The sequence below is a fragment of the Pteropus alecto genome, unplaced genomic scaffold (genome assembly GCF_000325575.1).
Source record: "Pteropus alecto unplaced genomic scaffold, ASM32557v1 scaffold146, whole genome shotgun sequence".
Taxonomy (NCBI): Eukaryota; Metazoa; Chordata; class Mammalia; order Chiroptera; family Pteropodidae; genus Pteropus; species Pteropus alecto.
The window spans coordinates 25,721,826-25,734,047 of NW_006442107.1; positions in this window are offsets into that span (position 1 = coordinate 25,721,826).

The window sequence follows — 12,222 nt, forward strand, 5'->3', positions numbered from 1 at the left end:
CGCGCCCGCCCCGCCCCGCCCTCGGGCCGGCGCTGGCCCTAGCGCAGTCACTTTCTCCCCTTGCCTCTCCTCGCCCTCGCTCTCTCCGGTTCTCTCTTTTCCGGCTTTGGACCAGCCGCGGAACCAAGTCGGAGGAAAGTGCCTCCGGGCAGTCAAGTGTTCTCCCTCGGTTTGCGCAAAGTGTGCTGCTGCTGCTACTGAGCTTGTTTCTATACCCCAAACTACCTAGAGCGTGGGGTGAGACAGTTGGGGAGCAGTAGTGTCACGGGGTTGGCGGGGTAAGGTTGTCCTTTCCTCAAACGGTTCTGGGGCATGGAGGGTTAGAAGATTAAACTAGGGGAGAACGTCCTCGGGGTTCAAAGTTTCTCAGTGCGCTCGTTGACCCCGAAGGAAATGGGGTAGCAAGGAAGCGTGCTCACTGTCACTCCGGGAGAGCTGTCGCTAAATCCGAGGTCACCATTAAACGCTGTCCTGCAGAAGTAGGAGCAGGATTGCAACTCTTGGACCTTCCAAGAGACAGAGGCTGAGACCAAAAAACGCTTCAGATTCCCCTTGGTTGGAAAAGTCACAGATGCTTCTACCCACTGCTCTGAAATTGTCAGGTCGACCCTGTCTTATCAAGAAAAGATCCGCTTCATAATAAACTCCTTTCATTGTGGCCCGTTGTTGCCCCACTGTGTTTTTCTTTCCTTTTAGAACCGCACCCCCAACCCCATCAGACCCGATGCTTTATTACCTTGAAACATAAACTAAGTGGTGAGTGGAGTTGTGGGGAGGAAGATGCCGAAGAATTTTCTTCAATTATGAAATGAAAGCTTATCACGCATTTACTAGTACATCGAAAGCAGTACAATTCTGGCTGGGCAGTTGTCACGGCTTTTCAGATTTCATCTCCCGAGGACTTGGTAAAGCGGTGTAATCGATACATTGATTCATTCTAAACAGGGAACTCTGCTCTAGTAAAAAGCAGTGCCAGAAATGAATACATTCTAAAATATTTCACAGACTGTCCATTCCAGAAGCCTCTTTTTTTTTTTTTTGAACATTAAGGGAAAACTTTTACATGACTAGCAAAGAAAAATACAAAAACTGGCACTTTTTTTTTTTTTTCGCTTTAGTGGTGGAAACCACAGGGTCCCTGAAGTTTATTCTGGAGACTTGCTTCGGCTCTCACCAAGGTGCCTGTCTTGCACAGCAGATGAGAACTTAGGATACGAATTCTCAGCCTAGAGATCACTAACCAACGCTGGATGAAGTAAGTCCATCAGTTTCTTTGAGTAATAGTTTCTCCAACCAAAAAATGGAGAGAATTTTAGGTCCACTATTTGAATTGGAAAAAAAAATTAAGAAAATCCCTGAATTATAGATATGACACCAAAACACAGTCAAGAAAAGAAAAAATACATTGGATTTTGTCAAAATAACAAACTTGTGTATAAGAGGTTGCTATTGAAAGAGTGAAAAGGCAACCTACAAAATGGGATTTGCAAATACCCCTAGAAACCCACAGAAAATATCTGCAAACCACATATCTGATAAGGGGTTAACATCCAGAATATACAAAGAACTCCTACAACTCAACAACAAAAAAATCAAACAATCCAATCCAAAAATGGACAAACATTCAAATAGACATTTCTCCAAAGAAGATATGTAAATGGCCAATAAACATATAGAAAATACTCAATATCACTAATCACTAGAGAAATACAAATCAAAACTATAATGAGATACCACTTCATACCCAGTAGGATAATTATAAAAAATAAAAAATAAACAGAAAATAACAAGTGTTGGCAAGAATGTGGAGCAATTAGAACCTTCGTGCATTGCTGATAAGAATGTAAAATGATGCAGCCAACATAGAAAACAGTATGGTGGTTTCTAAAAATTTAAATATAGAATTACCATATGACCCAGAAATTCCACTTCTGGATATATATTCCCAAAATAATTGAAAGCAAGGACTCAAACAGATATTTATATATCCATGTTCACAGCAGCATTAGTCACAATAGCTAAAAGGTAGAAGCAAACAAAGTGTCTATCAGTGGATAAATGGATAAACAATGAAATATTATTTAGCTTTAAAAAGAAAGGAAATTCTGACACATGCAACAAAATAGATGGACCTTGAAGGTATTATGTTCAGTGAAAAAAGCCAATCACAAAAGGACAAATATTGTATTATTCCACTTAAGAGTTACCTAGTCAAATTCAAAGAGACAGAAAAGTAGAATGGTGGTTGCCAGGGACTATGGGGAGGAGATGGGGAATTAGTGTTTAACGAGTACAGGTTTTCAAGCTTGCAAGATAAATAGTTCTGAAGATGGATGGTGGTGATGGTTGCCCAATATTGCGAATGTGCATAATGCCACTGAACTATACACTTAAAAATGGTTAAAATAGTACATTTTATATGATGTGTATTTTACACAATAAAAATTTTTTTCTAACAGAATTATGAGGTTGAAAAAAACTCCCCACAAAATCCTAAACCTATCATGGTAGCCAGACTCACAGACCTGCTGATGAGAAATAGACTCAGCAACTCTTTAGGGAACAATTCCAAGGAGGATTTCTGGAAAATTGCCTCCTCTCTCAGCCCCACTACCTTCAACACAGAGTGGATTGAGCCCCACAGGTGGTTCCCAAAAGTACCAGCCTGGCTGGCATCTCCTCTGAGCCCCACTCTGGAGTATAAAAGGGCTGCAGGTTGCGGTCACATGATCATCAGTTGACCAAGATTTCTCTGTTAAGAGCTCTAGGAGCAGTAGGGGATTGAGTTGGGACTCGGGGAGGGAAGTGAAAGGCAAAGAATAGGAGAATGAAATGGTCAGAAAGGATTGAGTCAAAGCTGCAAAGATGCCTTGGACTTTTCAGTGGCAATGGGCTATAGGGCCTCCAGGTCACACTCAAACCACCCCACCTCCAGCAGCACCAGCCATGCCCTGCATTCACATGACTTTTATAAACCTGGAGAGGGCATATTCTCATTTAATCCTCACCCCAATCCTGTGCTAGTATCACCTTTTAACTGATGAAAAAGTCCAATTGCCTTTGTCTTCTCCCTTTCCCTCAATCCCAATCCTGAAGGGGAGCAGAGTTTGGCACCCCTAAATATGCCTTGTGGATATTGATTGTTTTAAGCCGGTTATTTTTTAAGAAATGAAAGATTCAGGGAAGATCTTTGATCTTCCCCCTAACTGCCTAAAAGAATCTGGACAGAGGATCTGCTCCAAGAAGGGAGCTTTCATCATAGATACTCATGGTTTAATATGAACTAAGTGTGATAGACAGGGTGGAACCTAGCAGAGCCCATTGGATCAAAGTCCTCTCTGTGTCCCATTGTTAAAGATGGCCCAGCAAACATCTGTTTACCAAACATTTGGTTTTCTGTCTCCATGTGATTTGCCTTCCTGCCCTTTGAAGTTCCAGCACCCCCTCCCCCAGCCCCTTTCTCCTTAGCTCAAGATGGCATATAAGCTTTAAGTGCTCTATATGTCCACAGGTCCCATATTCTTTTGGAACCTCTGCATGAACATACATAATAAATTTGGCCATTTTCTCCTCTTAATCTGTCTCATGCTAATGTGATTATTATCTCAGCCAGAAGAACTTAGAAAGGTGGGAGGAAATTGATTTTTGCGCCCCTACAATGCTCACCAAACTCTGCTTCCACTATATCCTGCATTTTTCCACTCGCTTTATCTCCCCTGCCTCCCTCACGTGAAGACCACTGTAGCGCATCAGGAATTTTGCAGAAACCCTCCAAGTGGCCTTCTGTTGCTCCACTCCAGGCTCCAACATGCAGCAGCCAGAGTGGCATCGAAGGACAGATGAGAGATCACTAAAATACTTTGGTCTCTGACCATCTCTGTGCCTCCTCTCTGGCTGGCAGACAGTACCTCCTAGAGACTGTCAGGGGCACTACCCCCTCCCACTTGCCCACTCATTTCTCTTCCCTTCTTATGCAGCTCCTTTTGCTCCATTTCAGCCAAGCTATTCAGTGTCTCCCCAAATATCATATGCCTATTTCCATCTATGAAGGCTTGTGCCTAACATTTCACCTCAGAAAACACCCTCCTTTCTCCATCATGTCAGTACATTTAGCCATGTCTGCCTTAACAACGCAACTCTTTGTTTAGAAATGGACCCCTTCATCCAGCAAGCAAGACTTACCTGATTATTATATACTAGGCACTGTGCTACATGTTGCTTATAATGCAAAGCTGGGTCAAACAGTTTTCCTTCCAGGAGTCTGGTAGGTGGAACAAGGCTTTTCAGAGAGAATCTACAGTAAAGATTGCAAGTGAGAAATAGTCAATGTCATGAGAGATACAGATAAAGTGCTAGAGAAAGAAAGAAGGTAATGACTTTGACTAAGGCAACATAGAAAGCTGCATTCAGACTGGGCCTTAAAGGATGGTTGAGATTCGAATGAACATGGGAAATGCTCAACCTCCAGGCCAGTAGGTCGAACAAAGAGGTCTGGAGCCACTTATAACAGAATCACTCAGGGGTATCTTCAGAAAGTGCAGATGGTTGGGCTTCACCTCAGATCTCCATGTTAGAATCTTTCTGGGAGAGGCTGAGATACTTCCCCTGCTGATTTCCATGCTTGTTAAACTTGGAGAATCATCACAGTAGACTAAGAGCTTCTTAAAAGAAGGACCATGTCTTCATCTTTGTAACAACAGCTTCTAGCAATTAACATTCAATGAAAAACCGAATAAACATAAAAGGGATTAACTATGGGGGTAGAGCCTTAAAAATGAGGAGCAGGGAAAGCGAAATGAATGGAATGCCCCTAGAATAGCCATCAATGAATGATACCCCATGCTCTGAAAATCAAGCCTTTGCATATGGCCAGAGAACAGCTTAAGTATGTATGTATGTATGTATGTATGTATGTATGTATGTATGTATGTATGTATGTATATATTTTTGAGAAGGATATTGGCTTCTACAGCTTGGTCATCTGAGTCACTCCATAGTCTCTTCCACACTTGACAGAGAATACACCTTGTTTGCCACAATAGCCATTGTGCTGTTAAGCAAGTCCACTGAAATATTATGATCCTATAAAGAGACTAATGGTGTTGTAATGGACGCCAGGGCCTATGTCTCTAACTTCCAAGATATAATTATGCTTGAGAGCTGTATGAAAAGTTTATTTGAACATTGAAATAACGTTTAGGTCTTGAAAAGCTTATGAATTTTGTCAGTGTTTCTATCTTTGGTTCTTAAACTTAAGGTTTTTGAAAGATGACTCTAATCAAGAGCTGCTTTTCCTGTTGGTCCAACAAGCCAATATTTTATTCCAGTTGATGTTTCGCGATTCAGAGTATCAGTCTGAAACTGTTCCTCTAGCCCACGTGGGAGCAGAAAAATAAAATTTCCTTCCACTTTTCTAAATTTTCCTGGCTGGACTAAAAAAAAAATTAACATGACAAAGATTAGCAAATGACCAAAATTTACTACGTATGTACATGCAGGGGTTCCATAAGAATGTGAGACCTTAATCTCATCGGGCACTTAAGGCTCATATGCCATCTTGAGCTAAGGAGAAAGGGGCTGGGGGAAGGGGTGCTGGAACTTCAAAGGGCAGGAAGGCAAATCACATGGATACAGAAAACCAAATGTTTGGTAAACAAATGTTTGCTGGGCCATCTTTAACAATGGGACACAGAGAGGACTTTGATCCAATGGGCCCTGCTAGGTTCCATCCTGTCTATCACACTTAGTTCATATTAAACCGTGAGTATCTATGATGAAAGCTCCCTTCCTGGAGCAGATCCTCTGTCCAGATTCTTTTAGGCAGTTAGGGGGAAGATCAAAGATCTTCCCTGAATCTTTCATTTCTTAAAAAATAACCGGCTTAAAACAATCAATATCCAAAAGGCATATTTGGGGATGCCAAACTCTGCTTTCCCCTCACAGACTACAAGGCCACCAGCAATGGGACTGTTTCTGGAGCATCTTTTTAAGTCGAAGGCCAAGAAAAATGAAAATGCGGCCCCTGGATTTCAGCTTGGAGATGTGAATAAGTCGACACATAAGCCGAAATTTCCTCTTCGTGACCTGGGAAGGTGACCGGTTGATCTGTTCCAAATCCAAAATGGTAATGATTGCTTTCCTATTAGGCTTCAGATGTATTACATCTGGACATTTCAGACTATTGACCTACATAAAAAGATTTTTAGAATTTATTTTTGCTCTTAATGTGTGTCTTTTGCAGTGACATAGATGAGATGGATTTGCTTTGGTATCATCTTTCATTTGATTTTGTCATTTGTTCTGGTGGAGATGAAGTGTGTTGATATGAGCAAATCCACAATCTGGCAATCAGCAGAATTTGACTCAAGATCCTGTTCTGTTATTAAGTACATGTCTGATTTAGAGCAGGCCTCTAACATCTCTAGCACTAACTAGTATTAGTGTAAAACAAAAGGTTTTTAGACTACATCATTTCCAAGATCTTTTTCAGCTCAAAATCTCTAACATGAAATACATATAAATACTATCTGAGTACAGAATACACACACAGAAAATATGAAAGTTGTAAATTTTGACATATTTTGAATATAGATATACATACATATATATGCATTTATATGTATAAATGTATGTATGTCTACATCCAAAAAATGTCTGAATTTCCAACTTTCACAGTGATCAACTACAAGTATATATTTATGTGTATAAATATATATACAAATCAGTAATCTGCTACAAATACACATATGAAAATATATAGACAATATACAAATATGCGTATTTGTAACTGATCACTGTGAAAGTTGGAAATTCAGACAAATAAATATATTTATTTGGGCTGATCACTTTTTTAAATATCAGACTGGCTCAGAGGTACATCTTTGTTTCATACTAGTATTCCTAGTGCATACTAAGCATTCAGAAAGCATTTGTTGAATGAATAAATGAATGAATGTTCAAATACAATTGAAAAAGATCCAAAAGATAGAGGAGCTGTTTTATGTCTATCGAGTCTCACCTTCCTTTAAAATGAGCCTCTTCCTTATAGTAATAATAGTAGCCATAGCTGATATTTATTGAGTGTCTTTATGTTCTAGACCTATGCTTAACCCTTGATACACATTATGTTTTTTTATCAGATTCAGAAAATACTTGAGACTTCAGGGAAATCACTTAAATTGGAGTATCAATTCCTTCATCTGAGAAATGAGGACAATAATACCTATTTTGCAACATTTTTGAAAAGATTAGAGATAATCTTTTAAAATCCCTCACACATTACCTGTCACTTAGGAGAAGCTCAGTAAATTATACTAATTTTCAATTAATTTATAATCTTATATTTTGTTTTTTAAAGTAAACAGAAGACAAGTTGAACAAAGGTATAATAGTTTTGTTCAATTATTTTATATGAAATAACCATTTGGCTGGGTAGGAAAGAGCCTAGTAAAATTAATTTTAAAAGACTGTTACATTTTTAAAAGCAAACAAGTACAAAAATAGTAGAGATCCTAAAAAGAATTACCTTATAGATAGGTTAAAATGTTTATAATTCATATGTACATTGTTACTAAGTATGGTGCTTGAACATAATTTGTTCTCTAAAGTAATTTAAATATTAACTTTATGAATATTATTTATACTATAATTTGATTAATAATGGTGAACAGGTAAACTTCTGTTAAGCTTTTGTCAAAATTGTTACAAATTCCATGTAAGTGTATCAAGATTGGTGAGGTTTCCCAGTACTGTTTTATTCCTATGTGTTGATATTATAGTCTTTCAAGACTGGCAGAGTTTTATTTTACTCTTTACTTCTTATAAATAACTAGCCATTTTCATTGGAGTTTTTGACTCATATAAATAACTTACACTACATTTTTATTTAAGGCTAAGATCCAGTAATTCTTTCCACTTTAGTTATTTATATCTTTCATTGAGGCAATACATTATTCTTGAGCTTAAAGTTTTCTTTACTTTGAATGTGCTTTCTTAGCACATATGAATAGTGCACATCAATATTCTAAAAGACTTACTTAAAAAACAAAGAGCACTAGAACTACAAATAATTTTTTAAATAAGATCTTTATTTTCATAGACTTTCTGCTGAATTTAAAAGGTGTTCATTATTGACTGCTCCTATGCTGTAGTGAATTCTCACATGGTCCATTAAGTTGGTCTGCTCTATGAATTTTAAAAGTTGTGGATTTTCAACCACACACAATTAAAATATTTAGTATTCCTGATCATGTAAGCTAAAGCCCACAAGAGTTCCACAACTTTTCTAAGCCCAAGAAAATCAAGAATAAGGTTCCATTAAGATTCCTATTAAATATATTCAAAACAAGCACATCTCAAACTGAATATAATTTTCCAATAATTGCAATTTGACTGAATGAAAAACTTGAAACTGAATTTTATAATGAAATTCTATTTAATATCTTCTGGAGAAACTGTGGCTAATGGAATCTTTATAAAATATTAGAACCTTAAATTTTAATGTGTTGTGAGGAAAATACCCACAAGTGAGAAGCCAGCGTCCTGGTCACAGCATAGATCATAGCTCGCTCTGCTGGGGCCTAATAAGTCCTACAGTGTCCTCATACATGCTCTGGGAAGCCTATTTCTCCATTTTTCGAGCAACTACTCCTGATCTTTTTCTCAAGGACCCTGATTGACACCCACCCTCTTACCCTCAGCAGATGACCTCATCTCCTCTTCTACAGAAAAACAGTGGTTATCAGGCAAGAATCCCCCCAAGTTCCTGCACTCTCCCCTGTTCCTATGCCAGCTACAACTTATCTCTCTCAGCACCTGGCCTCCCCACTTCCCCCTATTGTCACAGAAAGAGGTATCTTATCTGCCATACAGGGCTCCCCTTCCACCTGTGTTATCAAACTCCACCATCACACCCCATCCCCATCTATTATTATCGCCCTCCCCTCTCCCTCTGCCTCTAGATTCCTCTTTCACTTCCTTCACTCTTCTTTTCACCAGAGCCAAGTTCCTGCAGCCGTTTACAATTGCAGTGCCCACTCTCCGGACCTGTTTCCACTTTCAATATTTGCTACACAACTCCTGCCACACGGTGGCGCTGGCCTTGCTATTACAAAGGTCATGCAAACCAAACCGCCAAATCCAACCGGCACTTCGCATTCCATCCTTGATGCATCCAACTGCTCTTCTATTGACCTCTCAACTTCTTGAACTTCTCTCCTCCCTGTGATAAGTGTCATCACGTCTCTGATACTCCCACCAACTCCATCGCTCTTTACTCTCGGTCTTCATTGCGGCTTCTTCGTATCTGCCTTGCTTCAAAATAAGGATGTTCCAAGGATTCTGCCATCAGCTCCGCTTCCAAGTCCTTAACAACTGTCCATTTCTGGTAACTTCTTTTTCCTACCTGGACTTTTTGGATCTCCAGACACAAATATCCAATTGTTTAATCGCTTTTTCAAAACCTTTCCCTTTCACGTAGAGTTTCAAACACACTGGCATGAAATTCTTATTTTAAAAAGCTCATCTCTGTATTTATATCTCTTCTTGTTCCTGATATTATTTGTACTTTCTATCTGCTAGAAGTTTTCTATTTCAAAGAAACAGCTTTGACTTTGCTTGACTTTATGTTTTTATTTTGTCTTGTTTCTCTATTTTATTTTTGCTCTTACCTTATTATTTTCTTCCTTTCCTTTCTTTGGTTTAACTGACGTTTTTCTAGTTTTTTGAGATGAATGCTAACCATTTGTAATTTTCTTATTTTTTTTTATTGATGGAGTTAAGTATTATGGTAGATATTTGTTATTCCTCTGGGGTGTCTAGCACCTGAACCCCCTACAATTTTTAGGTTATTTCCCACCATATGAGTGTTGAAAGGAAGAAAAGCCTTCTTCCCACTATATATGAGCTGTCTCCACTTATCAAGCTATGGAATTTAAGTTGCCAAGTATTATCTCTCAACAGTTTAGCTTCTGACATATATTGTTGCTGAAAAGAAATTTGATATCATCTAATTGCTATTTCTTTGCCTTTGCTCTTCATTTTCTGACACATTTTTAGGATTTTCTCTTTATTATTGAGATCCTGTGATTCAATTATAATGTGTTTAGGTATGGAATTATTTTTATTTATCTGCTTGGTACCAGGAGCATACTTTCAATGTAAGAACTCATGTCTTACTTCTCTTCTGGAAAATTCTCAGCCATTTACCTCTTAGAATATTGCTTTCAAATTCCATCAATTCTCTTCTTTTGGAATGTCTATTCAATGCACATTGGAGTCTCTTTACCTGCATATCTCTAAGTGTTTTTTTCATATTATTCGTATTTTTGTCTCTCTGTATTGGATTCTGGGTGAATTTCTTACTATTATCTTCAGTTTACTATGTCCATCTAGAGTTTACCTCTTCTACCAAATTTTATAAATTTTAATGAATACATTGTTCTGTTTCAAGATTTCTAATTTTCTTTTTCATCTTTACTTATTTTTATTTTATTTCTCTCTGTGTTTATTATAATATCTCATTCTGTTATTATGGCTGTGATTCCTTCACTTATATTTTTGAGCATTCTAAGCTACTTAGAGATTTTTAAAAAAATATCCCATTCATTTAATTTCATCTGGAATGAATTCTTGTTCTGAGAGTTGATCTTGTTAGCTGTCTGTGTAGATTCTTCACTTCCCTGGAATAGAATTATATGTTCACACCTTTATTCTTGCCTCACAGTAGAAGGAGTATACTTTCTCACCTCTTGACTTTGGGCTAGTCCATATGATTTGCTTTGGCCATATTTGAAGTGACTTGGAATATACCTGTGCTGTTGGACTTGACCTCTTGCTCTCTGATGGTCTGTCATGAGAAGAACATGAACAAGTAGCTGCTACCCCTCCAGCCTGGGCCCTGGAATGGGAATGTGAAGCCAACCACAAGCCCTCGGTAGCGTTTGGTTCCAGAGGGATGAGAGAAACATGGACCAGACCTGAAACCATCCTGAAGCCTGGAGCCCTGGGGCTGGTTCCTGGAACCTGGAGTCCAACCAAGCCCAGCTGCCAAGTGACACCTGCCAATAGCCCCATATACTTGAAAATAAATGACTAGATTTTAACCTACTGAGTTTTGTTGCTCAGTATTGTTGTGACAATAGTTGACGAACACATTGTACTTTATTACATTAGTTTTCTCCATGTTTTGAGAGTTTGGTTTGCAGGCTTATTTTAAATGAGAGGATTTCTGTTTTCCTTTCTTCTTCTCTGTGGGTATCACTACTTGTTTAGTAAATTTCAGAAGACTCCATGCAGGCCCCCTGGGAAATATATTCAGAGCCAAGTCTTGATTCTTCAGGTCCTGTCCTGGGGTAATATTGGGAATAGACATATCTAGTCCTTGAGCCATAGGGTGGCCTGGTCCAGGCAGTGATTGTAAGCTGTATTTACATCTTCGTATCTCTCTAGGTGTGAATTTCACATAAGGTGAAGGCCTCAGTGGCAGGTGGTTGAAGCCTTTTTCAGTTTCCAATCATGTCGGAATAATTAAACTCAGCCCTGGTTTCTAGGGGTGAGCCTGGCTCACTTTTTCTACCTTGCCTAGGGTTCTTTTCATTCTTATTACCTCATGGGTCACAAACTCCACCTTCACCTACTTCCACAACCTGAGCCCAGCAGTCCCACAATTCAGTCCTGCTTATCATTTTGTACTTCTCTTCTGTATTTGGTTCAATGTTATGTTTATCTTGCTTTTGAGATGGCAATGCCATTTTAAATTTTCCTAGGTATATTTTCCCCATCATTGCTGTGAGTTTGGAGTGGGAAGGAAGTGGTTCAAAACATGAACTCACAATGCTATCTTGACCAGAATTCTCCTGGACATTTCTCCTTGCATGTTCACCGAGCACTTATACTTCATACACTCAAAACAAAATTGAGATTCCACTCACCTCTTTCCCATAAAACTATTACTTTCTGTATTCCTTTTTCTGGCTAATGTTACCATTATCCAACCATTTGCTCAAGTCAGAATCCTCTTTCATTCTTTTTTCCTCACCTTTCATACGTATCTTCTTCCAGTCTGACTACCAATTCCTCCCCATGCCAGTCCTTAATTCCATCTGTGAAATCAGCCCACTAAAATACACATCTTACTCTATTACTCTATAACTGAATGTTCTCAGTTAGCTCAAGGATAAAATCCAAACTCCATAATACAGCATGGAGGGAAGGACAAGCATG